The sequence below is a fragment of the Petaurus breviceps genome, unplaced genomic scaffold (assembly GCF_028583685.1).
Source record: "Petaurus breviceps papuanus isolate PSGF00001 unplaced genomic scaffold, PetGlider_PUasm1.0 38, whole genome shotgun sequence".
NCBI lineage: Eukaryota > Metazoa > Chordata > Mammalia > Diprotodontia > Petauridae > Petaurus > Petaurus breviceps.
Window position 1 is genome coordinate 37,785,713 of NW_027186304.1, and position 11,296 is coordinate 37,797,008.

Below are 11,296 nucleotides of genomic sequence, written 5' to 3' on the forward strand. Positions count from 1 at the left end.
GTTCTTTGGTGTGGGTCCTTCTTACAACTTTTAACACAATTCTGAGATACCCATTTGTTTCCTCTGCAAAAATTGGGGTGCAGGGGCTGACACTTTCCATCTCTTCAGATTTCTATTTCATTATTAAAGAATAATTTAATTTATATTAAATTGCAAAGGGATTTTCCCCTTTTCTAGAGGGAAAAGAAATATTTTTGTATAAGAAGAGGAAGATAGGTAGTAAATACCTAATGGCAGACTAAACCAAGTTGTTGTATGATGACCTGAAACACAAATGAACATGCTATATAAAAATGAGAAAACACACTATAGAAAAATCTTTAATGTCCAACAAAGGTACTCTGTTGTAAGTAGTATGTAGAAACTTTGGGACAAGCAAAGCTGGTGGTATCTGACAAACTAGTCTTATTTGGGGGGAGAACAGCTTTCAGAAGGTTCAGGAACGGAGAGGGGTAATTCCACTTCCTAAAAATGTATAGGGGGAATTCATCCCAAAAAGGATGGGAAGCCCTCAAAAAATAACATGTCAAAATATAAAAAGAAATGGTTCCTAGGAGGAAAATAGAACTGTCTGAAGACAGTAGTATGGATTCACAGGGAACAGCACTTGGGCTAACCTATTCATAAGATCGTAGAGCAGGTAGCAGCTGCCAAGGAATGGCAAGCTCTGTAATAGAAGCAAAAATGCTGAAGCATGGAAGAAGCCAAGGCTGATGATGAATACCCAAGACACTAAAAAAGATGTTTTCTTTATACGTTGGCTAAGAGGGAGACAAGCAACACAGCAATGAGAAAGCTTCTGTTTTCCTCTGCTAAACTGAAGAAATAAATAAAAATGGTCAAAGGAAAAGTTAGGGCAACATGCCCTCAGTGAGTTCCCAGGAAAATTCCATCAGAGGGTTCCGACAGAACTGGTAGATATAGTTGCTGAGCCCCCCATGTCTAGCACCTGCTGTGTGTTTGTCTGGCACAGAGATGGCAAATGTCTACAAGCACGATCAAAATTATAGCTAATATTCATATAGCATTATCAAAACTAGAATTACTGGTAAGATGTGAAGATTGAATCATTTAAGAGCCAACATATCTTCAACAAGAACAGGTAATGTGAAGTTAATCCATATGCATTTTTTAAAAACTATTAATTTAAAAAAATTTCTTTTCAGTTCCATGTCTCCCTCACCCATTGATTAAAAACAAAACCCATTACAAGTAGGTATAGTCATGGAAACATTCCCACATTGACCTTGCCAAAATAAAAAAAAGGAACATAGGCTTCGATCTGCATTTGGTCCATGGCTTTTTCTGGAGCTGAGCAGCATGTTTTCTTTTAAATCCATTGAAATGTGAAGGCATTGTGTTCATCAGAGTGAACAAGATGCACTTTGAGCAAGGTATTGTATTAAGTGTGGGGAGACAAGGTATTTTAGTACTAAGTGTGGGGAGACAAAGGCAATAACAAGATCCTTGAGGGCAAGGGGCTCACCTAATAGAGTAGACAAAACAAATACTTTATATAAGATATGTGGGGTAAATGGGAAGTGATCTCAAAGGCACTGTCAACTGTGAGGTGGGGGGACAAGGAGAGCAGCCAGGAAAAGCCTCTTGCAAAAAAGTGGAATTGGAGCTGAGACATGAAGGAATTCAATTGAGGGAGAGCAAATCCAGGCATAAGGGACAGTGAAAATGCATGGAGTCAGGAGAATGGAGTGTCTCATGGGAGGTGATGCTGGATCACAGAGGGTATGATTTCAGTCTGATTCTTCATTATCCTGGGGAGCACACTTTGTGGTGTGGTTTCCTTTGCAAAGAATGGAGTAGTTTTCCATTTCCTCCAGTGGATTAAGGCAAACAGAAGTGACTTGCCCAGAATTTTGCCCGGCTATTACGCGTCTGAGGTTGGATTTGAACTCAGCTCTTCCTGACCCTAGGCCCAACAAGCTATTCACCAAGCCACCTAGCTGCCTTTAAGGCAAACAGATTAAATGACTTACCCAAGATCACACAATGTATAAATGGGAGTAAATCGTAAGACGATTGGAAAGGGAGGAAGGGGCCAGATTGTGAAGGATTTATAAGCCAAATCTGGATATAAACAGTCTTCAGATGAAGAAATTGAAACTAGTCATACAAAAAAATGCTCTAAATCACTATTGATCAGAGGAATGCACATTAAAACAACTGAGGTAAAGGTACGACCTCACACCTGTGGGCCACAAAATTCCAATCTTTAACAAGTCACTGAAATAGAGTTCTGAGTATGATCAAAGGATCATGCTCAGGGAAACCAGCAGTCCTTAAGCAATTGAGTACAAGACCTTCCTCACAGTCAAGGACCCTGAAGCTCAGGGGCTGAGGTGGTTTTATAAACCATGGGGAGTCCCTGGGACATTGCCCTAGGCCTGGGGAGGTTCCTTCAGAAAGCTGGAGACGTCTATGATTGGCTAATCTTCAGAATTGGGGAGTTCCCATGATTGGTTAAGGACGATTTCCACGAACCATAACTACTTTGTCAGTAGGCCTTTCATGGGTCAGCAACTACAGGCCATCTCAGCAGGGGCTTTCACAGTCCATCAAACACTGATGTTTGACCAACAGTATCCTAGGGGGACCAAAGAAGTTGTAGTTTTAAAGCAAAGGTCACTTAGAAGTGGCAGCAGTGATTCACAGGGGTTAGGGGCTAGGCTTATGAACCTTATTTTGAGCAGAGCACACTTAGAAAGGGGGAGGGGGAGAGGTAGTACTAATAAATCCTTTTAACAGTCCCAATACAGTATGAATCTATCTCATATATGCAATACAATTAATATAATTAATACATAATAGATTAATCATAACTTATTCTAACAGTATTTATATAACTCAATTCTATTCTGATTAATTCACTATCACTGATACCAATTAAATCACAATGAACTGAAAAACATACTGATTAAATTGAGTAGGGGTATCAAAATGATCTTCACACTATCAGACTGACAAAAAAGGAAAATATCAAATGTTGGGGGGGATGTGGTTTAATTGGGACACTAATGCACTGTTGGTGGAGTTGTGAATTGATCCAGCCAGTTTGGAGAGCAATTTGAAACTATGCCAAAGGACTACAAATCTGTGCATACCCTTTGATCCATACATTAGTAAGTCTGTATCCCAAAGATATTTTTTTTTAAAGAAAAAGGACATATATGGACTAAATATAGCATCTCTTTTTGTGATGGCAACAAGTGAAAAATTGAGGGGATACCCATCAACCGGGAAATGGCTGAACAAGCTGTGATTGTGAGGGAATACTGTTGTGCTATAAAAAATGATGACCAGGATGCTTTGAAAAAACCTAGAAAGACATGAACCGATGCAGAGTGAAGTGAACAGAACCAGAATATCATAGATAGTAACAGCAATATTGTATGATGATCAGCTGTGAATGAATTATTCTCAGCAATACAAAGATCCAAGACAATTCCAAAGGACCTATAATGAAAAATGCTATCCACCAACAGAGAAAGAACTAATAAAGTCTGAATGAAGATCAAAGCATACTATATTTTACTTTTTGGGGGGCTGTTTTTTTTGTCTGTTTTCTTTTACAACATGATTAGTATAGATACATGTTTTGCATGACTGCACATGTATAAGCTATATCAAATTGCTTGTCATCTCAGGGAATGGGGAGGGGAGGGAGGAAGACAGAGAGAGAGAACTTGGGACTCAAAATAAAAAAAATGTTAATTGTTTTTACATGGAATTGGAAAAATATTTTTAAATTTTTTTTCAAATGCTTTATTCACTTCTTATTTATATCATTAATTTCCACCAGATTTTGAGTTACAAATTTTCTCCCTGTTTTTCCCCTACCCACCACCCCCAGAATAGGAGACCTACAAGCTATCCCCTCCTCCAATCTGTTATCTCCCATATCTTCTCCCATACCCCCTTAGACTTTTCCAGTAGGGCATGGTGGATCTCTATGCCCCAGTGCCTGTATATCTTCTTTCCCAATTACATGTAAGATAGTATTGCTAATAGTATATATATATATATATATGTGTGTGTGTGTGTGTGTGTGTGTGTGTGTGTGTGTGTGTGTGTGTGTTTGTATCTCTAATTTTAAACATTTGATTTTAAATCTTTGAATTCCAGATTCATTCCCTTCCTTGTCACCCACCCTTACTGGGAAGATAAGCAGTTCAGTATAGGTTGTACATGTATAGCTAATGCAAAACATTAACATAGTAGATATATTGTAAAAGATTGACTATATCTCCCTCTCTCTCTCCTATCCCACCTCCCACTTGTTCTATTCTCTACTTTGATCAAGTCCCTTTTCAAAAGTGAGTGCTTCCAACTTCTCTCCCCCTCAGCCTGCCCTCCCTTCTATCATCCCCCCTCTTATCCCCTTCCCCCTACAATTGGAAAAATATTAAAAATAAAATTTAAAAATGGGATAGGTAATTCCTGCCCCCCCCCCCCAAAGCCAAGGGGAGCTAGGTAGTACAGTGGATAGAGTGCTGGGCCTGTAGTCAAAAAGACCTGAGTTCAAATTTGGCCACAAACACTATGTGACCCTGGCCAAGTCACTTAACCTTGTTTGCCTCAATTTCCTCTTCTCTAAAATAAGCTGGAGAAGGAAATGGCAAACCACTCCAGTATCTTTAGCAAGAAAAACCCCAAATTGGGTCACATAGGAGTCTGATATGTCTGAAAATGACTGAACAAAATGATTTGATATTTGATCCTGGAAGTAATATGGAGCCATCTGTGTTTATTGACTAGAGAGATAATATCGTCAGAGACGTTTTTAGGGAGAGCACTTTTTAAAAATTATTTTTATTTATTTCATAAGATATTTCCCAATAACATAAAGATTAACATTTTAAAAAAAATTTTGAGTTTTAAATTCTTTTCTTCCCTCTCTCCCCTCCTTGAGAAGGCAAACAATTTCATTCTGATTATACACGTGAGGTCACGTAAAACATATTTTCATATTAGCCATGTTGCAAAAGAAAAAACAAACAAAACAATAAAAAATAAAGATAGCAAAAAAGAGGTATGTTTCGATTTGTATTGAGAGTGCACAGATTCTCTTTATGGAGCTGAAGGAACATCACTTTGGCGGCTGAATAAAGACGGTCTGAAGTTCTGATAAGGCAACTAACTAGTAGATCGGGAGAGTGCTGTCAGCGCGATATACTTGGATTTCAGCAGAGCCCATGACAAAATCTCATCCTATCATTGGTGATGAGATGAAGGGATACAGGTTTTGTGACAGTAAAGTTGGATGGATTCAGAGCCAGCTGAATGGCCTTGGAGGAAGGTCTTTAGAGGGCATAAATAGGGGATGTATTTTTATTCCTGTGTAGTTCACATTAAAAAAAAAAAGCTAAAGGTTTTAGTAGTTTTCAAGCTCAATACAAACATTATGACAGAGCACAAAAAATATGTACTATGATCTTAGGCTACTATAATAGAAGCACCAAAGGTTAAGGAGGCAGTGTGGTAGAGTGGATTTATCACTGGACTTGAGCTGGTTTCAAATTCTGCCTCAAACACTTACGTGGGCAAGTTTGATCTTGAACAAGTCATTTAACCTCTCTAAGCCTCAGTTTCATTTCATCCACAAATCTGTAATACAATGTTTAGTGCAGCAACAAAGTTGATGAGGGGACTTGAAAATAAAAGATTTTTATGTGAAAGAAAGATGAGCCTTATGTTTTTCTTTTTTCCTTGGTTCAGAAAGCAAAATTAGGGGAAATGAGTTGAAGTTACAGAGAGGAAAATTTTGGCTTGATCTAAAATTTTTTTTTTACAATTCCTAAAAGTTGTTCAGCTGTTTTTCAGTTCTGTTCAAATCTTCGTGATCCTATTTTGGGGTTTTCTTGGCAAAGATTCTGTGGTTTGGCAATTTCTTCTCCAGTTCATTTTACAGATGAGGAAACCGAGGTCAACAGGATGAAGTGACTTGCCCAGGATCACACAGCTAGGAAGTGTCTGAGGCAGGATTTGAACTGGAGATCAGTCTTCCTGACTCCAGGCCCAGCACCCTTTCCACTGTGTCACCTGGCAATGGGTTCCCTATTGCCTTAGAATCTAAGACAAATTCTTCTCTTTGGTTTTTAAAGCCTCTCACATCCTGGCCCCATCCTTCTTTTCCAGCATCAATGGACATTACTCTTCTCCTTGTGTGTTTTGTTCCATATAGTGATATAAAGCTCCATCTCTGGACCTTTGCACTGACTCCCCGTGCCTGGAATGCCTTCCTTTCACAACTCTGCCTTACAGAATCACTCCCTTCCTGTAAGATGCAGCTGAAATATCACCTTGTTTTTAAAAAAAAACAAAAACATTTACTTATTTTAAGGATTGCTTTTTAAAAACTTTTTTGAGTTTTGAATTCTTTTTCCTTGTTACCCCTCCCCTCCACTGAAAAGGAAAGCAATAAAATGTCCCCTTGTGCACGAAGAAGACGTAGCTGATTCTGCCCAACTGCTTAGTACCTTCTATCTGCTTATATTTAACTGTTTATGTAACTGCTCGTATGCACTTATACTGACTGTTGTATTAAATCTATCTGTACTTACTGATATCTAGCTACCATATGAAATTGAACTATTTGTATCTACTTATATTTAACTATTACATTAAGTTTGACTATTTGTATTTATATTCATTATTACATTAACTTTATTTGTATTTACTCATAATTATTCTCTTTATTCTGTATACACTTACATACACGTATGTATATGTATATGTATATGTATGTGTACATATATTTATTTCCTTCATGTCCCCCCATTAGAATGCATGCTTCTCGTGAGTACATATATCATGCTCCCATTGCTTGTATTTGTGTTCCCAGCCCCAACCACAGCTCCTGGCACTTAGTCAAGATTTACTGACTATCTGCTGGTTGACTGATTGATTGACTGGATCTCAGAGTCAGGGAAAATTGATAGAAAAGGATGAGAAGGTACACATGAGGGTGACCAGTAGGCTGACAATGCCCTCAACAGAAACAGGGAGTTTGGAGAGGGATTTGTGGGGACAACAGCATGAGATGGGGATGGTGCATCCAGGTGGCAATGTCTTGCTCACAGATGGAGATGTAAGGCTTGTCTGGGAGACGGATTAGGGTCTCATATTTCAATTTGTGAGTCATTTGCATAGAAATAAAATTGAACCCATAGGATCGGATGAAGTCACCAAAGTTAAAAGTATGGAAAGTGATGAGAAGAGGATACGTTCAGAATGTCAGGAAACAGCCACCCTTAGGCAGTGGGTGCCTGGAAGCTGATCAGCAAAAGAAATGGAGACGATGTAGTCAGAGAGAGAGGCTATGAATCAGGAGAGAGAGCCAAGGGAGGAGAAAGTAAACAGTATGAGATCACATGTGTAAAGGACTCTGCAAACCTTAAAGTGTTCTATAAATTCTACTATTCACATAGCTGCAGTGGACATGGTCAACATTATAACATAACTTCCTCTTGTACTCCCGCTGCTCAGGAGTAGGGTGGGCGTGGTAGAATTAGGTGGTGGGGATAACTAATGGTTGTGGGGTGGCAGGGAGTTTGGCAGGAAGATAAAGGAACAAGGGATTAAGTGGATAGAGGATGGTGAATAGTTTAGCACATCTTGGTAGGGCCAAATCAGTGAAGGAAGAAAATGAGTCAGGAATAGACTATAGAACTAAGAAAACCAGTAGGGATGGAGGGGTTGAAGGTCCTAGTTAAGGATAAAGAATGGGTTTCGGAGTAGCAAGGCAAAGGGAGACAAATGCACCTGAACTTCAGGAAATTGCCCTAGCCTAGTGGCAAAAATCCTGAACTGGAAATCCAGGGGGATCACGTCTGAGTCCCGTCTCAGCCACCAATTTTCTGTGAAACCTTGAGAAAGTCTCATCTCCCTGAGCCTGAGTTTCTTCATCTGTTAAAAAGAAACTTTGAAAGCCTGAAGAACTCAGATCGAGTCAATAACAAGCCACTATTCTAGAGGACTGATGATGAAGCATGTTACACCCCATCTCTTGACAGAGATGATGGACAGAGGTACAGTACTACATGAGATAAGAGTTTTGGGACATGGTCAGTGCAGGAATTTGTTTTGTTTGTGCATGATTGCTATGAGGGTTTTGTTTTTCTTCTCTTTTTCAGTGGTGGGGTGGCAGGGAGAGAAAATTGATTTCTGTTCATTGAAAAACATTTAACTTAAAAATATTTTATAAATTAACTTAAATTCTAAATTGGTGTTGCCCTTGGCTTCCATAACTAACTGTTTGTCAAAGAGATTAGGCTGAAGTAGTTTCCAGGTTCTTTGTCCTCATTGACACAGTTGATTGACAATGGAAAAACTTCCTTAGAAAATTCTAAGTGTCATCATATGTTCTTAATCTATTTCTCATTTTTCAGTGTTAACAACTTGTTTAACTAGGCCAGGTTTAAAAATGCGATTATCTTCTCATAATTTTTCTTTCATTTTAATACTGATATTAGTTTTTATTCTAATAACTCAGTGGTCTGATTTTACAAAAAATTGCTTTTCTGAAATGATTCCCACATCAGTAACAAGTCAATACTTTCTGCTTCTGCTAAAATATACTGTTTCACATTTTTTTTTTGGTGAAGTTACTTGGTATTTGTCATTCTAGATACTTTATAGTTCTCTTCTTGAAGGAAGTATTCACAGGAGTCTGTAGGTATTTGATCTCTTTTGTTTCTTAATCCTGAACGATGTTTTCCAACATATTTTGTCATCCTCCCTGTGCCTACATTTTCATTAAAGTCTTTGAGTATTAATGTTAATTGGCTTTGGAGAATCTTTTAGAGCTCATTGCATAATTTCTCTATTTCTTCATCCCCTGCAACAAACGTTGGCATAAAGCTGCTATTATTTTCATGTTGGTCTTTTGGCAAATGCTTATCATGAGCTTTTCTGCAATCCAAGATAACTAAATGTCCTATGGAATGAGGTTTCATGTTGCCCTTGAACACACTAGCAAACCAATTTCCTTGTTTGCCTTTCCAAAGAGCACCAGGGAGCCATTTTTCCATTTAGCCTTTTTTCAGGATGGCTGAATACAGAGTTTATTGAGTAAGGGAATCACGTGGTCAGATATTCACTTAAAGAAGATAGCATTGACAACAGCGTGTAGAATGGATTGGAGCGGTGGGAGACAAAGCAGGGGAACCAATTAGGAGGCTGTAATAACATAGGCAGGAGGTGATGAGGGGACGCAACTAAGGTGGGAGTTATATAAGTAGGGAGGAAGGGTCAGATGTTGGAGCAATGAAATATAGCAAGATTTGGCAAACACCCAGGTTACCAACCTGGGAGACTAGAAGAGTGGTGTCTTGGACAGAAACAGGGAAGTTTGGAATAGGGGAATGAGCTTGGTTCTGGATGTGTTGAGTTATGAGGATATTGGATCCAGTTTGGAATGTCCAATAGACAACTGGTGATACAGGACTGGAATCTGGAGGAGAACAGATGCTAGATAAAAAGATCTGTAAATCACCTTTACTATTTGATTCAATGGACATTTATTAAGTACTTACTATTGCCAGACACTGTGCTGAGTGCTTTACAAATATCTTCTCTGATCTTCACAACAACCCTCTCAGCCTCAGTCTGCTCAACTGTAAAATGGGGATGATATTAGCAACTACCTCCCAGGATTGTTGTGAGGATCACATAAGATAACATATGTAAAGTAAACATATGTAAAGCTCTGCAAACCTTACAACTATATGTAAATGTTAGTTGCTATTTATTTATTTATTTTTTGCTTTTTGGAGAGGTGAAGGTAGGGCAATTGGGGTTAAGTGACTTACCCAAGGTCACACAGCTAGTTTTTTTTTTTGTTTGTTTTTTATGGTGTTAAGTGTCTGAGGCCGGATTTGAACTCAGGTCCTCCTGACTCCAGGGCCAGTGCTCTATTCACTGTGCCACCTAACTGCCCCTACTTACTATTATTATTAAGGGCAGGCCTGACCCATCACCTCCCTTTTATTTAATAAACATAACCTCCAGAATCAAATATAAAATCTCCTGTAATGGCTTTTAAAGTCCTTATAACTGGTCTCTCCACACCTTTCCAGTTTTCTTATACCTTACCCTCTTCTCCCGTCTCCACCGTCCTCCTATTCTGTCTCCTTGCTGTTCCTTGCACAAGAAAACATTATTACTCAGGGCTTTTCTTTTCTTTTTTTTTAAGCAATCGGGGTTAAGTAACTTGCTCAAGGTTACACGGCCAGGTGTTTCTGGGTGGGTGCTAAGTGTCTGAGCCCGGGATTCGATCTCCAGGTCTTCTCAACACTGGAGCTGGTGCTCTTACTCGCTGTGCTACCTGGCCGCCCCACTCAGGGAGTTTTCACGATCTCCCTTTGCCTGCCAGGCCAGTGCCAGGTGGTTTGACTTATGTCTTGCCTCTAGACTCCGTTGGCTCTGGAGGAGAAAGTGAAGCCTAAGACTTGGCACATCTCTGCCTCACTTCATCCCAATTCACCTGCAAGTCGACATCAGGCTCCTGACGTGATAGATCCTCTCTGAGAACGAAAACAATCCCTTTGCCTGGAACTCTCACCCTCTGTCTCTGCCTCCTGGCATCCCTCAAATCCCACATTGTACAAGGCAGCCTTTCCCAGTTCTCCTTGATGGTAGTGCCTTCCCTCTTAGCTCCCTAATTCACATATATGTGTACGTATATGTATGTATGTATTATTATTATCTATTATCTCCCTAATTCATAAGTGTATGCATGTATATATACATACATGTATTGCAGACACATATATACATATATAATTTGCACCAAGTTGGCTCCTCCCACTATTAGACTGAGTTCCTTGACAGCAAGGGTTGTCTTTGCCTTTCTTTGCTCCTGGGACCCTGCTTCTGGTCATTCTTGTTTTTATTGTTAATCCAGCGATGGGTTGTTATTGTATCACTGTTGTAGTTGTTCAGACAGGGATGGGCTGTTATTGTATCACTGTTGTAGTTGTTCAGACAGGGATGGGTTGTTATTGTATCACTGTTGTAGTTGTTCAGACAGGGATGGGCTGTTATTGTATCACTGTCGTTGGTTGCTGTATCACTGTTGTAGTTGTTCAGACAGGGATGGGTTGTTGTTAATTGTTGCCATTGTTATTTATTGTCATTATCTGTTGTATTATTATCGATGCTATTGGTGGTTATATTAATTGTTGCGTGGTTAATCATATTGTTAGTTGCATTTATTGTTATTCGTTGTAGTAGTATTGCCATTATAAACTGATATTTTTTCTGTTACTCCCAGGTGCTG